At 42.2% G+C, this 16,002-nt stretch overlaps 1 protein-coding gene across 1 annotated transcript in view; it reads left to right on the top strand.

Annotated features, from left to right (window-relative positions):
• The window catches only part of CNTNAP5 (contactin associated protein family member 5), a 773,827-nt gene that overhangs the window by 428,214 nt on the left and 329,611 nt on the right, over positions 1–16,002 (top strand). The window lies entirely within an intron of this gene.

Here is a 16,002-nt window from a genome sequence, read left to right as displayed (position 1 = left end):
GTTCAGATGGTGCCGGGGGGCAGTGACTCCTGGGGCAGCTGAACTTTGCTTTCACTTTGCTAACCCGCTGCTTCTTTGGCCCAGAAGAGACCAGGCCACAGACAGACAGAATCAGCACTTATACTCTGCAACCCACAAATCTAGCAGAAGCTCGGTTTCTCTCTTTATTTCTTCTGGGCTCTGACTCCTCCTATATTTAAAGTTTCTAGGTTCAAAGACATGCTGCAGAAAGTTAAAGAGGACCAATTCTGAATTTTCAGCCAGGTTTATCACGGTTTCCATGTTTTATCTCTAGCACTTACTTCCTTTATTCTCACAATTTTGCTCATCCCCGTCAAAATATCTTTTATTAAATGGATGAATAATATGTGTTAAGTGCTTGCCTATGTGTTGGTGATACAGGGTCTCTGCTTGTGTCTCATTGGGGAATAAATTAGCTGTTACGAGAAAGTGCAATAAATGCCCAAGAAGGGCACCCTTATTTGTGCGACATATGGCAGCCACAACTCAGTCTGGCCTTGGGCAGAATGAGGTCAAGAAGGTTTTTAGGAAGTGGTGCTGAGCTGGATCTTAAAGGACAAGCAAGACTTGGCTGAGGAGTGGTGAGGGGGTGCTGGGATAGAATGGGTTCTCTTGCATGCCGTGTTGGAAATGGCAGAGAAATAGGAGAAATCATGGCTGGCAAGTATTTAATCAATTCAAGACGCTGATTTTTCATTTTAAAATCTCTAATATTGGGATGCATTTTATAATTGATGGTGTATCATTCAATCAGCAACATTTCTTTCTTAGTGGCATATAAAATAATTGTATGTCTTTACAATGAAGAGTGTCTTAGAGTCAATAAAATATAGCTCGGTGGAGATGGAAGGTCACTGTGGTGGAGTACATGGTGCGAATATGGTTAGAGATGGGGCCAGTAGCAACTGTGAGGAAATTTCTGTGCCTGTGAGATGTGGCCTTATGTGCTAGGTGAGAATCAGAAAGGAAGGTATGAGACTTTCTTCCTAGAAAGAGTACTCAGGGAAAAGTAAGAAGGATGAATTGAAAGAGAACCAGCCAGAGCTGGGAAGGTAACTGCCCCTGTCCCGGGGAGCAATGATGAGAAGTAGCAGGTGCCTCTCCTGAGCAGCACAGAAATCAGCTCTGCAGCTTGTAGTCTCCTCTGATGCTTGGAATGACCAATATAATTTGATGGAGCTTTATGTGCATGTTTCTCTGTTAATACCCTACACATGGGATCCTCAACAAATCACACAGACTTCCTGGCTCTTCTACATTTTTTTTTCTATTTGACCAGCTGGAAAAGTGGGTAATAAAATGTGTGCTTCATTAGAATGTGCTAGCTTAGAGACTTCAGAATAAAAGATACTATACAGAATGGTTGCCACCTCTATAGTCTTTATTAATGACAAGGGGGAAGCATCCAACTTCATCAGCCAGCAGAGCCTTTTGCAAAGTGGAGTTCAATAGAGGGAACATTTATCAATAGGGATCTCTTATGATACCTTAATTTCTAATCAAGGACGCTCTCATTATTTTCGATTACATGAAAGTCATTGCCATCTATACTGCATCATTACTTTTGTGTAATTGTAGTCTGTATAATTATATTACATACAATTGTGTTTTGGTTAATTGTATAATAAGGGATTGTGTTTCGTTTAGTGAGTAAATGGTACGTTTTTCTTGATTTACCAGACAGCGCCTTTAACAGAAGGGGATACTGTGGTAAAAGGCTTTGCTTGATTGTTTCTTGACCTTATATTTAACATTTGTTGGAGAGGGGCAGGAGTTAGAAAAGCAGGTGGGTTCTAATTCGTGTGTTTTATTTTTAATATGTTGGCCAATTGAACTTGATTTAAGGGCAAATGCAAAGTTTTTGTTTAGAGGGAGCTTGCCACTTGGGGGTGGGGTGGGGTGTGGTGAAAGAGGTTGGGGTGGAGAAACCTGGCTGTGTGTGTGTGCCTGTGTGTGTGTTTTCTCCTGGCTGTGTTCTTTTTCTTCACTGTGCTCCATTCTGGAAAGTCCAAGAAGAACAGCCTTTTATATGGCCTAACAGTCTCTTCTCTCCCAGACTCAATTCTCTGCCCCTTCCTCTTAGGCTGTAGAGACCAAAGCCTCCTACCCGGACTCTTGGTGGATGCCTGTTCCACCCTGCCTGCCCCACCCCTCTGTCTCCCTCAGAGTGAGCCGACCTGGCTGGCCAGAGGGACCCTGCCCTCTCAGTGTCCTTTAAGGCTCTCAGTACCAGTCACTATGGGAAAACCAAGGTAGCATTCATAGAAGAGGCACAAACATTCCAAAATTTGAAGGGCTTCCTCTAGTGGGGGTCCCTTAAGCAGTTGCATTTGAAGTGGTGCCTCTGCTGCCCAGCCTGAGCAAATTCACAAACCAGCTATGTATGAGGCAATGCTGGTAATAGCTGGGAGGATCCCTTCTCAGGGATTAAGGAATCTAAACTAACAATTTGCATTTCAGTGATAGGCAAATTACCGAGTCTTCTGGTCTCAGGGAAGAAAGGAAGTGGAGTAATTGGCTTGACTCCAGTCTGACAGCAAAGAGGGCTGGCTTTAGGAGGCTCCATCTGTGAAACTTCCCAGTACCTGGCAGTCCAAGGCTGAGTTAGGAGAAGGAGGTAGAGCACTCTTTTAGGAATCACATTTGGGACAAGACAGAGCATTCCTCATTGACCCCACGCACTTTCAATAGTCTTTCTAAACCTGTAGAATATGATGTTCATCTACTGTCCCTCCTCTGTGGGCTGGATCTTCAACCTCACGTTTTCCACACCCTAGTCCCCTGTTCTTCAAGATCTTCACTTATCTCTTGCAACTGTCTTGGTAAGACATGATATTCTAAATTACATAGAGCAAAGTCACCCTCAATAAATGCTTCATTCCATGAACAATTTTATCATACCCTCAGGTCCTTAACATCATAGATAGGCATTGAGTGAATGAGTGAAGCCCGCATATATATATATATATGCTTGGGTAGTGTAATATATGTAGTGTATATATATTTTATATATATATTTGGGTAGTATAATATATGGCAAGAGCTGCAGAAGCCCTGGTAGTACAATACCATCAGTGTTCCCATTTTTTAAAAAGGGTAAACTAAGACCTGGAGACGTATGTCACTCTTTCCACGGTCACAGGATTGAAGTTGTGGCTCAGAGTTGAACACTTCTACCCAATAGGTACTGGCCTGGAAACAGCAGTCATTGTGTGTCTGTGGCTCCTACACAAGCAACCCCATCCTCTGCCTAACGTATAAAAGTTTTCAGGGATAATCAATATATTAAATTCTTTGTAAACATTAGGTTCCTGGACACCTAGGTGGCTCAGTTGTTAAGCATCTGCCTTCAGCTCAGGGCATGATCCCGGAGTCCTGGGATCGAGCCCCACATCAGGCTCCTCCGCTGGGAGCCTGCTTCTTCTTCTCCCACTCCCCCTGTTTGTGTTCCCCCTCTCTCGCTGGCTGTCTCTCTCTCTGTCAAATAAATAAATACAATCTTAAAAAAAAAAACATAAAAAAATTAGGTTCCTAATGAGATTTCATTTAGAAGGGGGACATTCAAAGTGGTATGCAGTGTTAGGCAGGGTCTAAGTAAAGTAAGTTCTGGTCGTCCAGGTCAGGAAGTGCCTCTCTCCCAGGATTTTTATCGAAAGATCTACCAAGTCAGTTGGAGAAGCCATGCCCAGTCCTGCTGAGTCCAAAGTTCAGGGCAAGAGACACAAATCACCAAACATCCACAAATTTGACTGGGAGACAGGATCCAAGGTGTGAAGCCAAACTTGGAGGAGCAAACAGGGTAACTGTGTGAGGTGGGAGCAGGTAGAAGTCACACCTAGGGGAATTCATTAATCTCAGTGCAGGTGGCAGCAAATTTTCGAGGTGATAGAATGTGTTTAATTCCCAGTCTACTACTTATCAGCTTGAGATACGACACATATTATTTAACCTTTTTGTTTCTGTTTCTTCTTTTGCAAAACCAAGATCATAAAACCTATCTTTGCAATGAGAGTTAAATGAGACAGTGTGAGAAATTGGGTGCTCAGCTGCATGTCTAGTAAACGGTAGCTACTCAGTAAATGTTCTCCATGTTAATTTCTATAGCCAAAGGTTTGCTAGCTCTCTAGATTTCATGGGAGGGGGAGAAGGCTCAGGTCTCCCTCTGAAGTTCCTCCAGCCAGACATGGCCAAGTGATCCCCATAGCTTCTGGGGTGGATCTCCATACATATATCTCAAATGTGCCCTCAAGTCAGTCTGCTCAATGACTTGGAATTTGCACTTTGATTTCCTGTTGTTCAGAGGAGCTGCTCCTCTGAGCCACCAACAACCACCCATTATTAGGAAAGTGCCCATTAATTTGGGTGTCAAGGTTGCAGTCTTTGGATTCTCCTAAAGCACTGGTTCTCAGGGCCTAGATAAGATAAGGAAAGCATGTGATCAATATGCCAAGGGCACAGAATTTGAGGCAGTCCTTATTTCTTGATTCATGTACCTGTGGACCCTGAATTTACATAAACCTGAAAGTGAGTGCCTCATTAAACTTTGCAGGCAAATTCCAGCATGTTTTTACCAGATCACCAGGAGGGATTCTTAAAAGCCAAATTACTGGGCCCTACCCCCAGAGTTTCTGATTTTACTGTGGTGGGACAGGGGATCTGCATTTCTAATTAATTCCAGGGTGTTGGTGGGCTGGTCCTGGGAGCATACTTTGAGTACTACTCCCCTAAAACCTCCAATCCTGGAAGTCAAGGGATTGTGTAGATTCTGTACAAAAATGGTGTAGGTGGGGGAGAGGGATTGCTCCTGCCCCCACCATGCCTCCAAGCAACTGCCCTTCTGATCAGAATCTTACAGGGTCTCTGAAGAGTTTTAGCAGCTCTGTCTCAATGTCTATATCCAAAGGGGTGTTGAAATCAGTCCATGAGACACTGTTGGGGGGTGGGCACAATTGAATTCCATCTCTCTCCAGATTTCCCTGGCTTTTGTCACTCAGCTTCTCCTCTGCTTCCCATTACAAACAAAACTTGTGGGAATATAAATGAAAATAGTCGGATCCTCAGCAGTGCCTGAGCGAAGGGATATTTTGGTGTGGAGGGAGTGTGGGTCTTAGAGTGGCTGCAGCTGCCACTCTAAGACTCACAAGTTATGCCAGGCATAAGTTGTCTTTGTGTTATCTGGAGGACAGTTGACTTGCTGGCCCTACTGAAAGTTATAGCTCCAATCTTTCTCCCTCTACTATGCCTCACACCCTGCGGGTGGTGGTGGTACCATTCTAAGGAGAGTGACTTCACCCACCAAAAAATATTACTCCAGCCTTTATGAAGATTGATAGGGACTGATTTCATCTGGTCTTCTGGTGCCTGGCAAAGGGTCTCATGATCATGTGTCCCATTTCCTGACTCCCTTCCTCACAGAGTGATGGTATTGAGGAACTGTCCTCAAAGATTATCCAGCTGTGGTTTTGCATAGAAGCAAATGGAAGTCTAAGCTGAGTGTGGCACAGCCAGATATGGAAGTTGGGTCTTTGCTATTGCATCCTATGGAGACTTTTTTGCTTTGACCCTTTTAAAAACGAAACAATTTGCTTGTTCCAATGAGTGAATCACATGTGAAATGCTGCTTTAAATGTCCTGCAGCCAGATAAGTTATGAAATGTAGCTTCTCACTCCATCACCACTTCCTTTTCCCCCAACACACATTCGTTTAGAAAAGCATCTGCTAAACTCTCCGGTCAAGATTCTTACCTTCTTGGTTCAGAGTTTGGAGTGTTGTAAACACTGAGGGTGGAGAAGCTTTATTTTGGATGACCTCCCATAAACAGACTTATGCTAAAAACCCACTCTGTGTGTGGGAGTCTGTTAAAAACAGTAGGCTATATAAAAAGATTACATTACATGGTAATGCATATGTTTTAGTTCTTCTCTAAAATTGAAAGCCTTTCCATTGGGTGCCAGAAAAGCCATTGTAAGGCCAATGCCCACACAATCTGAGCTTCTAACTCTAAAGTGAGAAATGCTACAATATGGTGTTCTCCTTTAACTCATGGGATGGAGCCAACATCAAAACAAGAGCACTTCTGCTGTTTTTATTTATCATCTTAGTCGATTTCATGGGGGAAAAGAAAAGGTTATAATTTATGTAATAGTTATTGAGCAAACGTTCTCTAAATATGATTTTGTTTAATTCTTTCTGCAGTCCTGCAATCCACAGAGTGGTTCTCAAAGTCCGGCTCCCAGACCAGCACCTGTCAACTTGTTAGATATGCATATTCTCAGGTCCCAGCCCATACCTTCTGGATCAGAAACTGGAGGAAGGGGAGCAACCTGAGTTTTAACAAGTGTCCCCTCCCCAGGAGATTCTGATGCACATTCAGATTTGAGAATAATGGGGTTGCTCTATTTTTGTTCTTATAGGGATAAAACCACCCCTGCTTAGGAAGTTTCAGTAAGCTGCCTGAGGTCACATTTTTGGTATTTGGTGGAGCCAGGACCCAAATCCAGATTTTGTTGATTCTTTAATCCATAGAGCAGTGGAGGGCCTATTGCTGAAGGCCAGAGAAAGAGGAAAGATGTGCTCAGGTATTCAGAACAAGTCAAGGGAAATCACTGAGGAAAAAAGATTTCAAGTACTTGATGTAGGTCTAGGGAAGTCAAGCAGGACTGTTTCAGGTGGGGTGGAGTGCATGATGCTGGGACTGAGAATGGGTGAGGTGCTGGGTATTTGTTTGCCTGCATTGGAAAAGCTGCACTGGCATCAATGGGTAAAACAGAACTTGAAGTCAAGGTCATAGGGAGCTTGGAACAAACAGAAGAGTTTAAAATCTGAATAATAGGCCATATTAATAGCTAATCCTAAAAAGTACTTACTGTGTGCCAGGACATTGTGTGTGTGTGTGTGTGTGTGTGTGTGTGTGTGTGTGTGTGTGTGTGTGTGATATCCTCACAACAACCCTATGAAATAGGTGATATTATTAACTGTTGTACAGAACGGGATTGAGACCCAGTGGCACTAAGTAACTTGTCTAAGTTCACACAGCAAGTACGTGGCAGAGCCTGGCTACAAACCAAGAGTCAGGTTGATGAGGTTTGGCCTGTCCTTGCAGTTGACCACTTCGAACTTTATAGTTAGGAGGCATCCTACATTCTTCAGCAGGATTACAAAGTGGAGAATGATGTGCTTTCACCGTGTCCTAGTCATGAAGCGGGTTGTATTAGTGCAGGAAGAGAAGGGATATGGGCCACAATGGATGGCCCACCACAGATGCCTGATGGGTTGTCATCCTAGCAGCTCATTGTCTCAACCTTGTGACAAGCACGCTGATGCTCAGAGAGCTAAAGCCTCTACCTCTGTATCTTTGGGCTGGTTAGGGAATGGAAGAGCCTCAGAACTAACTCGGAATGACTGTCTTGAGGCAGTAAATTTTAAGTGGACTTGTTATAAGTGTCTTTCATCTAGGAAATACTGATTTACTCATCCGCTTATTAAATGGGAGTTACTCCCCCCTACTACCTATGTTAGACTTCTTTGAAAGTCAGGGGAAAGACAGACTTTGGATATGAACTTGGCTTTGATTTGAGTAAGTGACCATGAAGGAGTACATCCGTGTTCTGTTACTAACCTCATCTCTCCCATCCCTTGTTTTTACAAGAAAAGTGGATCATTATCTTGATGAAATGGTACTTCTTTACCTGTGCATGCGGAAGGGCACCAGGGCACCTTTGATTCATGGGAAAGCACAGAGAACCAACAAAGCCAAAGGTGGGGCTTCATTCTGAAGGTGATGAGACTGACTCTTCCCTCACCAACCAGTAATCTGAAATATTGATGCAGAAAACAAAGCCAGAACAGTGAGCCAGGTGAACGATTGCAAGTACTTCCGAAGATGAAGGATTCATTCCAAGAGCTATAGTTAGAGGTTAAGGTGAGGTGTGCACCTTCAGATAGCAGTAAGAAAATGTCTTCCCAGATCAGGAGGTGCTTGGAGCATCTCTCCCGAGATATACTGGCTAAGAAATTCAGATGTTTTAGATGACATAGAAACCAAGGCAAACTTTTGATCTGGATCAAAACATGGGGGAAAAAAAGGCTATTTTAGATTCTCAAGTCACTTCTGGCAGGCAGTGCTTATATTTAACTGCAGAAAACATTTCTAAATTAATAAGAAGAAAGAGATTTTTCTTTCTTGCTCCCTTCACACAATCATTACATCACTAAGCCTCACCCAACATTCTGATAAAGGCCTTCCATCTGTTTCCCTCGTCCTCCAAAAAGTGTGCCTTTCTATGTGGCCCATGTCACATTCGTTTTTTTTTCCTCATTTACATTGATGTCCACTCATGGGACCACTGAGGCAGAGCCCTTGTCATCTTTAACACTATTTTCCCCTAGTCCAAAATCATTCATCGGTGGCTCACTGTAAACGCTGTTTATGGGCACAGTTGGAAGAGAAAAGGAGCTTAATATGTTTTTAGTTGGGAAAAGAGCAGATCTGACCTGTGATAAAATGCCTTCACCTGTTTCTGCAGCAAAACCTAAATTTAAAATCAGTTCTCTGCTATTTTTATCTTGCATTAAGAGATCTCACAGGAAGTTCCTGGAACTGGAATCTGGCCTCCTGGGTTTTACTGTGACCTGGACTTCCGAAGGCTGGGTTTGGCCCCCCCCCCCACTGCCTATGTAACATGCATGGTCGGCATGACGATATGCCATTGCTGTAACCACCGCAAAAGGGAACTTTGGCTTTCCTGGTCAGCAGATGAGGAAAACCCACTTTTACATAAATTAAAGAATCTACCTCATGACAGAATCAAACTCAGGCTTTCAAGGTGGTAAAACCCTTTACATTAAGCCTGTTTACATTAAGCCTGACTTTGGACACAACCAGTCACTGAACCTCTTCCTATCTCAGCTTTCTCCGTGGTCATAAGGGGACAACAGCTGCATTTTATCACTGTAGGGGGTTAAATGAGAACAACGTGATATTATTACTGTCTCCCTCTTGGACTTGTGGCGAGGACTGACTGAGAGAAGGAAGATAAAAGTTCTTAAAGTTAAAAGCAAGAGAGACAGAAATGAATGGGTTTGTATGTATCTCAGCAGGCCAGGTTTTAGAAAACCCATATACAAGCAGAAGAAGATGACACTTTTCTGAATAATTTACCTACATACATAACCTATTTTATTTTTTGGACAAGTGATTAATGTTTTCACTTGGTTCAAGTTACAGATTTGAAATCTTCCCTCCAGGTTTAGCTTCATCTTCAACAGATCACTTCGACATGGTTTACTAGGGTCTCTCACTCCTAACATTGGGATATACTGTGGACCGAACAGAAGATTATCTCAACACCTGGAAAATGCAAAGAGAAGCATTACATACCTAAAGCAGATAGTTATGCAGGAGGATATGGACACGTCAAACTTTATAGTCACTACACTTGTGCAATACACCATGTGTCCAGAATACCATTAACTTTATTAATGATAAAAATGTCATTATCATCTTGCTACCTGCTTTTATCCATACTGACAAACACAATTTTCACTATAATAATTAGGTAAGGGGCTATCCCTGCTTTCAATATTAAAATAATCCCAGATGCTGTTAAGCAGCTTTGACAGCTTTGACCGAATAATTCCGTTGAGAATTACAGAAACTCCCACTCTGAAATGAGAAATGGAGGCCTCGGCTTTGCATGTGCACAGACATGCACAGGCATTTACACCCACAGTACACAAAATCTGACACTATCCAGAAAGTCCTGGTGCACTTCTTGTTCCTGCTGCTGAACTGTCCATGCTCTGCTGATCTTCCTGTGGGATCCACACATTCATTCAGCAAATCTTTTCAGAGTTCTTACTATGTGCCAGGTGCATCTTTTCCTCCCTGGATATCAAAGGGTGTACACGACAGACAGTTGGTTTTTCTCCTGCTGTGGTCTTGTCGGAGTCCTTGGATCAGGAGTCTGTTTGTTACTATTGTGAGTCATTCATACACTTTTCACTCACTCATTCATTCATTCATTCATTCAAATCTTGCATTTGGAACATCTCTGCTGGACCAGGTACTGGGTCAGAGCTGAGGTTGTACTTAAGTGCCGAACTGAATAGATGAACCCTGACTTCAGAAAGCTCCATGGAAAGGCACAGATTGACCAAATAATTTTGGACACAGTCATATGTGCTCCCAAATATGAGGATTGGCATGAAGTGAATATACAGAGTGCTAGGAGAGACTAAGAGGAAAGCTGGTTTTTAAAGGGTTAGGGGCCATGTGTTAGGAAAGGGAGAAGTGGGTGTCATTGTCCTCAGACTCCGCAAACAGAACCAACCTGAATCAGTGACTTTTCTCAGAGGTTTGCCCTTTCCAATGCCTTCTATAAACCTCTGGCTGGTGATTCTGGTTTCAATGTCCTGCCTGTGTGTCCTCTGCTGAAATCACTGTTTGCTGTGGGAACTAGGTTATAAGGAGTGGAAAATTCTGCTTTCTTTAGTGGGAAGAAACTTCCTAACTGGGTTTTTAAACTGAAAACAAATACCTTAAATTGTCCCCAAATGTGAGTGTGCTGGGAATTCCTCTGTCTGCCAGTCATAGTAACATCCCCTTAATTCACCCTGGCCCCCACATAAGGCTGTCCTGGCTGCCATGACTAAAGGGTTTACCTTTACTTTGTAGTAGCACATTTCTAATATCATATAGGCTGCCCTTATGCTTAGCAAAATAGAAAACAAAAAACAAAAAAGTCCATGTCTTCCCATCCAAAATAAACACCAGTATAAAGGTGGGAATGATATTTCAGCCAGCAGTTTGGTAAAGCCCAAGAATCTGAACGTGACAGGAGGCATATGCATTTTAAAGGTCATTCCAATTACCGTGCTTACTCATGCTAAGCTGCAACTGTGGGGTTCTTGTGAGAAGATCCACACACTGAGGGGAAAATGAGAACATGTGGTTGGCAGGCACTTGAGCAAATAGTAAGGAGAGAAACACAAATCACTATTGTTTCCAGTGATCTTAAATAATTCTTCAACATCTGAGACATCTGAGAAGAAGAGGGGAGGCAAGCATTGGTAAAGAGCAGGGCGAATCCTCACAGTTCTAAAAGCTGTGATGCCGTGATGTCTTTTCCTGGAATCCACATTTTGCATGATCGTATGGGGACCCATGAGAAGAGGCCCTACGGACGAGTTCCTGGCTGCATTAAATTTCCCATTTGCAACCACTTCATTCTCCACATCATAGTGAATTCATAACACAACTTTTCTTGATAGAATTATCCTAAATGTAGAGCCACTTTTGAGATAGGGAAATAAAATAGCAGAGAACTATTCTCTTAGTGGCAATTTGCCTGTACCTCTCTCTTGCTTCCAGAAATATAGATTTTATTGCAAATCTCGCTGTGACGAAATTCAAATTCTGCGCATGCACGGCACACACCCTCTGGCACTGGATTGAGTGAGGTATTCAACACAAGCATCCACATCCCCTTGCTGGCCTTTTGAGGTCTCCCTTGACCTCTCCTCCCTTTTCCTTCCTATTCCCCTTACCTCCTATATTAATACATCATTCCATCTATGTGCGTTTACTGAGCATTTGCTGTGTTCCACAGTACATATAATATCTGCCTGCAGGAAGCTCAAGAGCAAGAAAGCCAGACAGAATAGCAGACATTGTGCACAGGGACACTGGTGGTTCTGAGGGACATGAAGTTACATCCGAGCTACATTTTGTCAGGCAAGAGAAGTGAAAATAGCAGTGGAGGGGCATTCCCAAAGTGGACATACTCCTGACCCATAGCAGCAGATCTCATTCCACCCCCCAGGCACTTGGCTGGAGTTCCCTTCCACACTCCTTTTGCCCAAATTCTGCTCATCTTTCCAAGACTCCTTTGGATCCCACCTACTCGGTAAAGTCTCCCTGACTATGCCTGATGTTCACAAAACCCTTTCCTTATGTGGCTGTCTCTAGCACTTTTGTTTCTCTTTCATGTACCCACCACTCATGACTGTTACCTGTTTTGTACCTGTATCTTGCCTTCCCAGAGAAAGTTCTAGATGCCTACTTCTGCCTTCTGTTGAGAGCATGTGCTTTGCAATTATAGTTGAATAAATTGAACCTTCACAGCATCTGCTGTTGGTAATGGGATGAACGGCATGTGTAACGGACAGAACTCGGCACTTCTCTTGGAGTTGGGTGTAGTACCTTCTCAAAGATGGGATGAAGTCAATCACCTTTAATATTCACATCCCAAACCCTGGAAACGGCGGTCCAAGATTTAGGAATTAGAGCCCTTCACCTCTTTCTCATATTGAAAACTTCCCACTGTGGTTCACACCAAGTATCGCTCTATTTGAACAGCTAGAGTGCCTAATAAAAGCAGCTGGTGCCAGCTGTCATCGTTCACGTGGTGTTAAGTGCTCCTTCTGTAAGCACTAGCGAGCAAGAGTATTTTTGTTTAGCAAGGCCATCATAAAATTAGACAAGCAAACCATAGCAATGTATTTGAGCAATGTAGCCTATAAATATTACAGTGGAAGGAAGCACGTGAGCACATTATCCTTATTACAATCTTATGCTTTAAGGAAAGAAAAGGGGGGGGGTGCTCTGCGAGAGAAGGTGAGTCTGAATAGAAGCCTGCTCTAGAAAAACATACAAAATGTCTGTGGTGATTGTCAAAGGATGTCACCAGTCTCCTGGTAATAGGATCTGGGGAGCTCACCCCCTGGATTCAGTGAGCTCTAAACAGCCTCCTGGAGTTGGGAAGGCTTGTGAAATTGGCATTGTTTACCTACTAGGAGTGAGATTTAAAAAAAAAAAAAAGATAGGTGAGGGGGCGCCAGTGTGTCTATAACTCCATCAGCTGTTTATCTGCAAGTGAAATCATTGAAGAAGAGTAAAGGTTTCCCACGAGCCCAGAGAGCAGCATCGGAATCATATATAATCCATACTCTATCCTCTGTCACGTCTTTATTTTTTCTCTTTCCTTTTCTGAAATGCCTGGCAGAGACTTAAACAACATTGTTATTATTCATTGGGCTATGTCAAATTCTCTAGTGTTTTCTAACATAGAGAACTACTTCCAACTTTTGCCAAATGCCATCTAAAGCTTCTTCAATATTATATATATGTGTGTGTGTATATATATATATATATACACACACACATATATATACATATATATTTATTTATCTAAAAAATATATGGAAGATGTATTTTTTTTCTTCTCCTATGTATTTTTTCTCTTACTTGTTTCTATCCTATACCTGGAATCATCTAAATTTAGTAGAATTTAACCATGGGCAGGATGCCATGCTAGGTTTTATCCTCTACTAATTGTCTTGTTGAAATCTATGGAGACCTATATCAAAATGTTCAAAATAAACCATTCTCATTTTATAAAGGAGAAAACTGAGGTTTATAGGTGTTAAAAGACTTTTCCAAGATTATATAGTTAGCAAGTATTTTCATTAGAAGTTAGTGGGCTCCCAAGCAACTTGGAAATAAAAGGAATAGTGTTGCCCTTTCAAAATTAAGCCAAACATCTCATAGGTCTTATTGGTTATCTTGAAGATACACAGCATCTATGCCAGGCTGAATTGTACCTGAATTAATGGCATCAAATGTATATCCCTGCATTCCCATACTCCTGATGTCAGAGTGAAGGACCATCGTGGATCTGACTCTCTCTCCCTAGGGATGGATGAAGCCTATGGAGATGTAATATAAATGTTTGTTTCAATGAATTGAATACTAATTGGACTGGACCTTTACTGTCCAGCAGAACATTGTGCAGTGATGGAAATGATCTCTTTTATCTTGTCTCCACCTTATCAGCAGCTACTGAGAACTTGAAGTGTGGATGTTATGACGAAGGGAGTGAATTTTTAATTTAATTTAATTTAGTTTTAATAAATTTAGATTTAGATAAGCATGTGTGACTAGTGTCCACCATATTGCATAATACAGGACTAGACTCTGCTTGTGCCAGTCCCCATGGAGCTATATTTGTTTTTCATAGTTCAGCAACCTGGGGCTGTACCTGGGGTAACTCTAAAGATTAAGCGTGGGCCTCAGCATCGAGACCTGGTGAGTGGGTATAATACCAACCATAGCAGCACAGGCTGTGTATGACCATGGTATACCTTTCTGTACCTTTCTTCAGAGATACTTATATCAGGAGAGGAAAGCTTACCACTCTTCACTTTAATTTCTCCCAAGATCCTGGGCAGACAAGTGCTTTAACTGTTATTAGTTCAAAATGTCAAAAACTCTATATTATGTAAGATATAACTATACTATGTCAAGTATTCTTTTGCTCTGTTGACCAGTTCAAAGTTACCTTCAAAATAAGGATATATTTTGAACAAATGTGTACTTATACTTTAATTATATATCATCAATAAGGTTTTAGTTTCTAATTTTTTTAGAGAAGAGAATCTTCACTTTTTTTCTTTTAATCTCAAGTATCACAGAACATGCTAGAGCTAGTTATTGATAGATCTCTAAAACCTGGTTGCCTGAATCCAAGCAATCTGGAGGAAGCAGTAGACTGGGGGCCAACAAAAGCTGTGTGAGTTCACTCACAAATGTGGGTTTGGATCAGTCAGTCTGTCAGAGAGTGCTGGCATTAAATCCAGAAATCCTGGAACCATCCTTATTCTTTTTTTTTTTAAAAGATTTTATTTATTTATTTGACAGAGATAGAGACAGCCAGCGAGAGAGAGAGGGAACACAAGCAGGGGGAGTGGGAGAGGAACAAGCAGGCTCATAGTGGAGGAGCCTGATGTGGGGCTCGATCCCATAACGCCAGGATCATGCCCTGAGCCGAAGGCAGACGCTTAACCTCTGTGCCACCCAGGCGCCCCATGGAACCATCCTTATTCTGATTTCAAGTTTAACTGACTGACATTCTAATATTTTGCAATCTGTGAAGCTTACTTTCCTACAGGAAGAGGACATATAGGACAACTGGTGGAACTACCAGGCCCTCTCTAAATTATACTTTTTGATGTAAATCCACATATAATGGAATTCTAATACACACTAGTGTCCTGTTAGATTTGCTTGCATGATTCACAGTGGTGGAGACTAACGGTCCTGGTAATCTGGGAAGATTGGATTTCAGGGCTTGCAAGTTGAGACCAACCCTTGGATGGGATGCTTTCCAAGGTAAAGGCCACTTAATAGGTCTCTGTAGGCAAATAGTTGACTTCACCTGAGTATTTGTACCAGCACAAATGGCCTAAACTAAAGATTCATACCAGACTGTGGATATTCACTTAGCAAAGTTTCCAAAGTTATCAATGGATTAAAAGTAATCTTGGGGTGCCTGGGTGGCTCAGTTGGTTAAGCTTCTGTTTTCAGCTCAGGTCATGATCGTGCAGTCCTGGGATCTAGCCCTGCATGGGGCTCCCTGCTCAGCAGGGAGTCTGCTTCTCCCTCTGCCCCTCACCCGGCTTGTGTTCTCTCTCTCTCTCTCTCTCCCTGTCTCAAATAAATAAATAAAATCTTTAAAAAATAATTTAAAAAAAGTAAACTTAAGATTTGACCCCAGCCCTATTGGAGAGTAGCTTCAAATTTTAGAATGCGTAAAAATCACTTGAAATACTCTTTTAAAATGCAGATTTCTGGACTCTACAACCCCAGAGATTCTGATTAAGTCCAAATGAGATGGGGAGACATGGAATTTGTATTTTATCAAACACCCTGGGATGTCTGTTGATCAGTCACTCAGAAATATTGTGTCAGCAGATTAAACAAAGAAATTTCCTTATTTTGCTCGTCATAATACAGTCGCATCCAAATTTTCTCTACACAGTGGGGAACGACACTCCTAGTTCTGCCTGATGTTAATGGTATTCTCTGGGAAACGATTGCTTTGTTCAAATAAGTTTGAGAAATGCTGGAGTAAGTAAAATTAAATGGGTTTCTTTACTGCAGGATTTCTCAATGTGTCATGTGGTGGTGGTGGTGGTGGTGG

Source organism: Ursus americanus, chromosome 1, assembly GCF_024610735.1.
Source record: "Ursus americanus isolate L20-20 chromosome 1, mUrsAme1.1.p, whole genome shotgun sequence".
Classification (NCBI taxonomy): Eukaryota; Metazoa; Chordata; class Mammalia; order Carnivora; family Ursidae; genus Ursus; species Ursus americanus.
The sequence above is the reverse complement of the archived record's forward strand: the minus strand, read 5'-3'. Positions and strand labels throughout refer to the sequence as shown.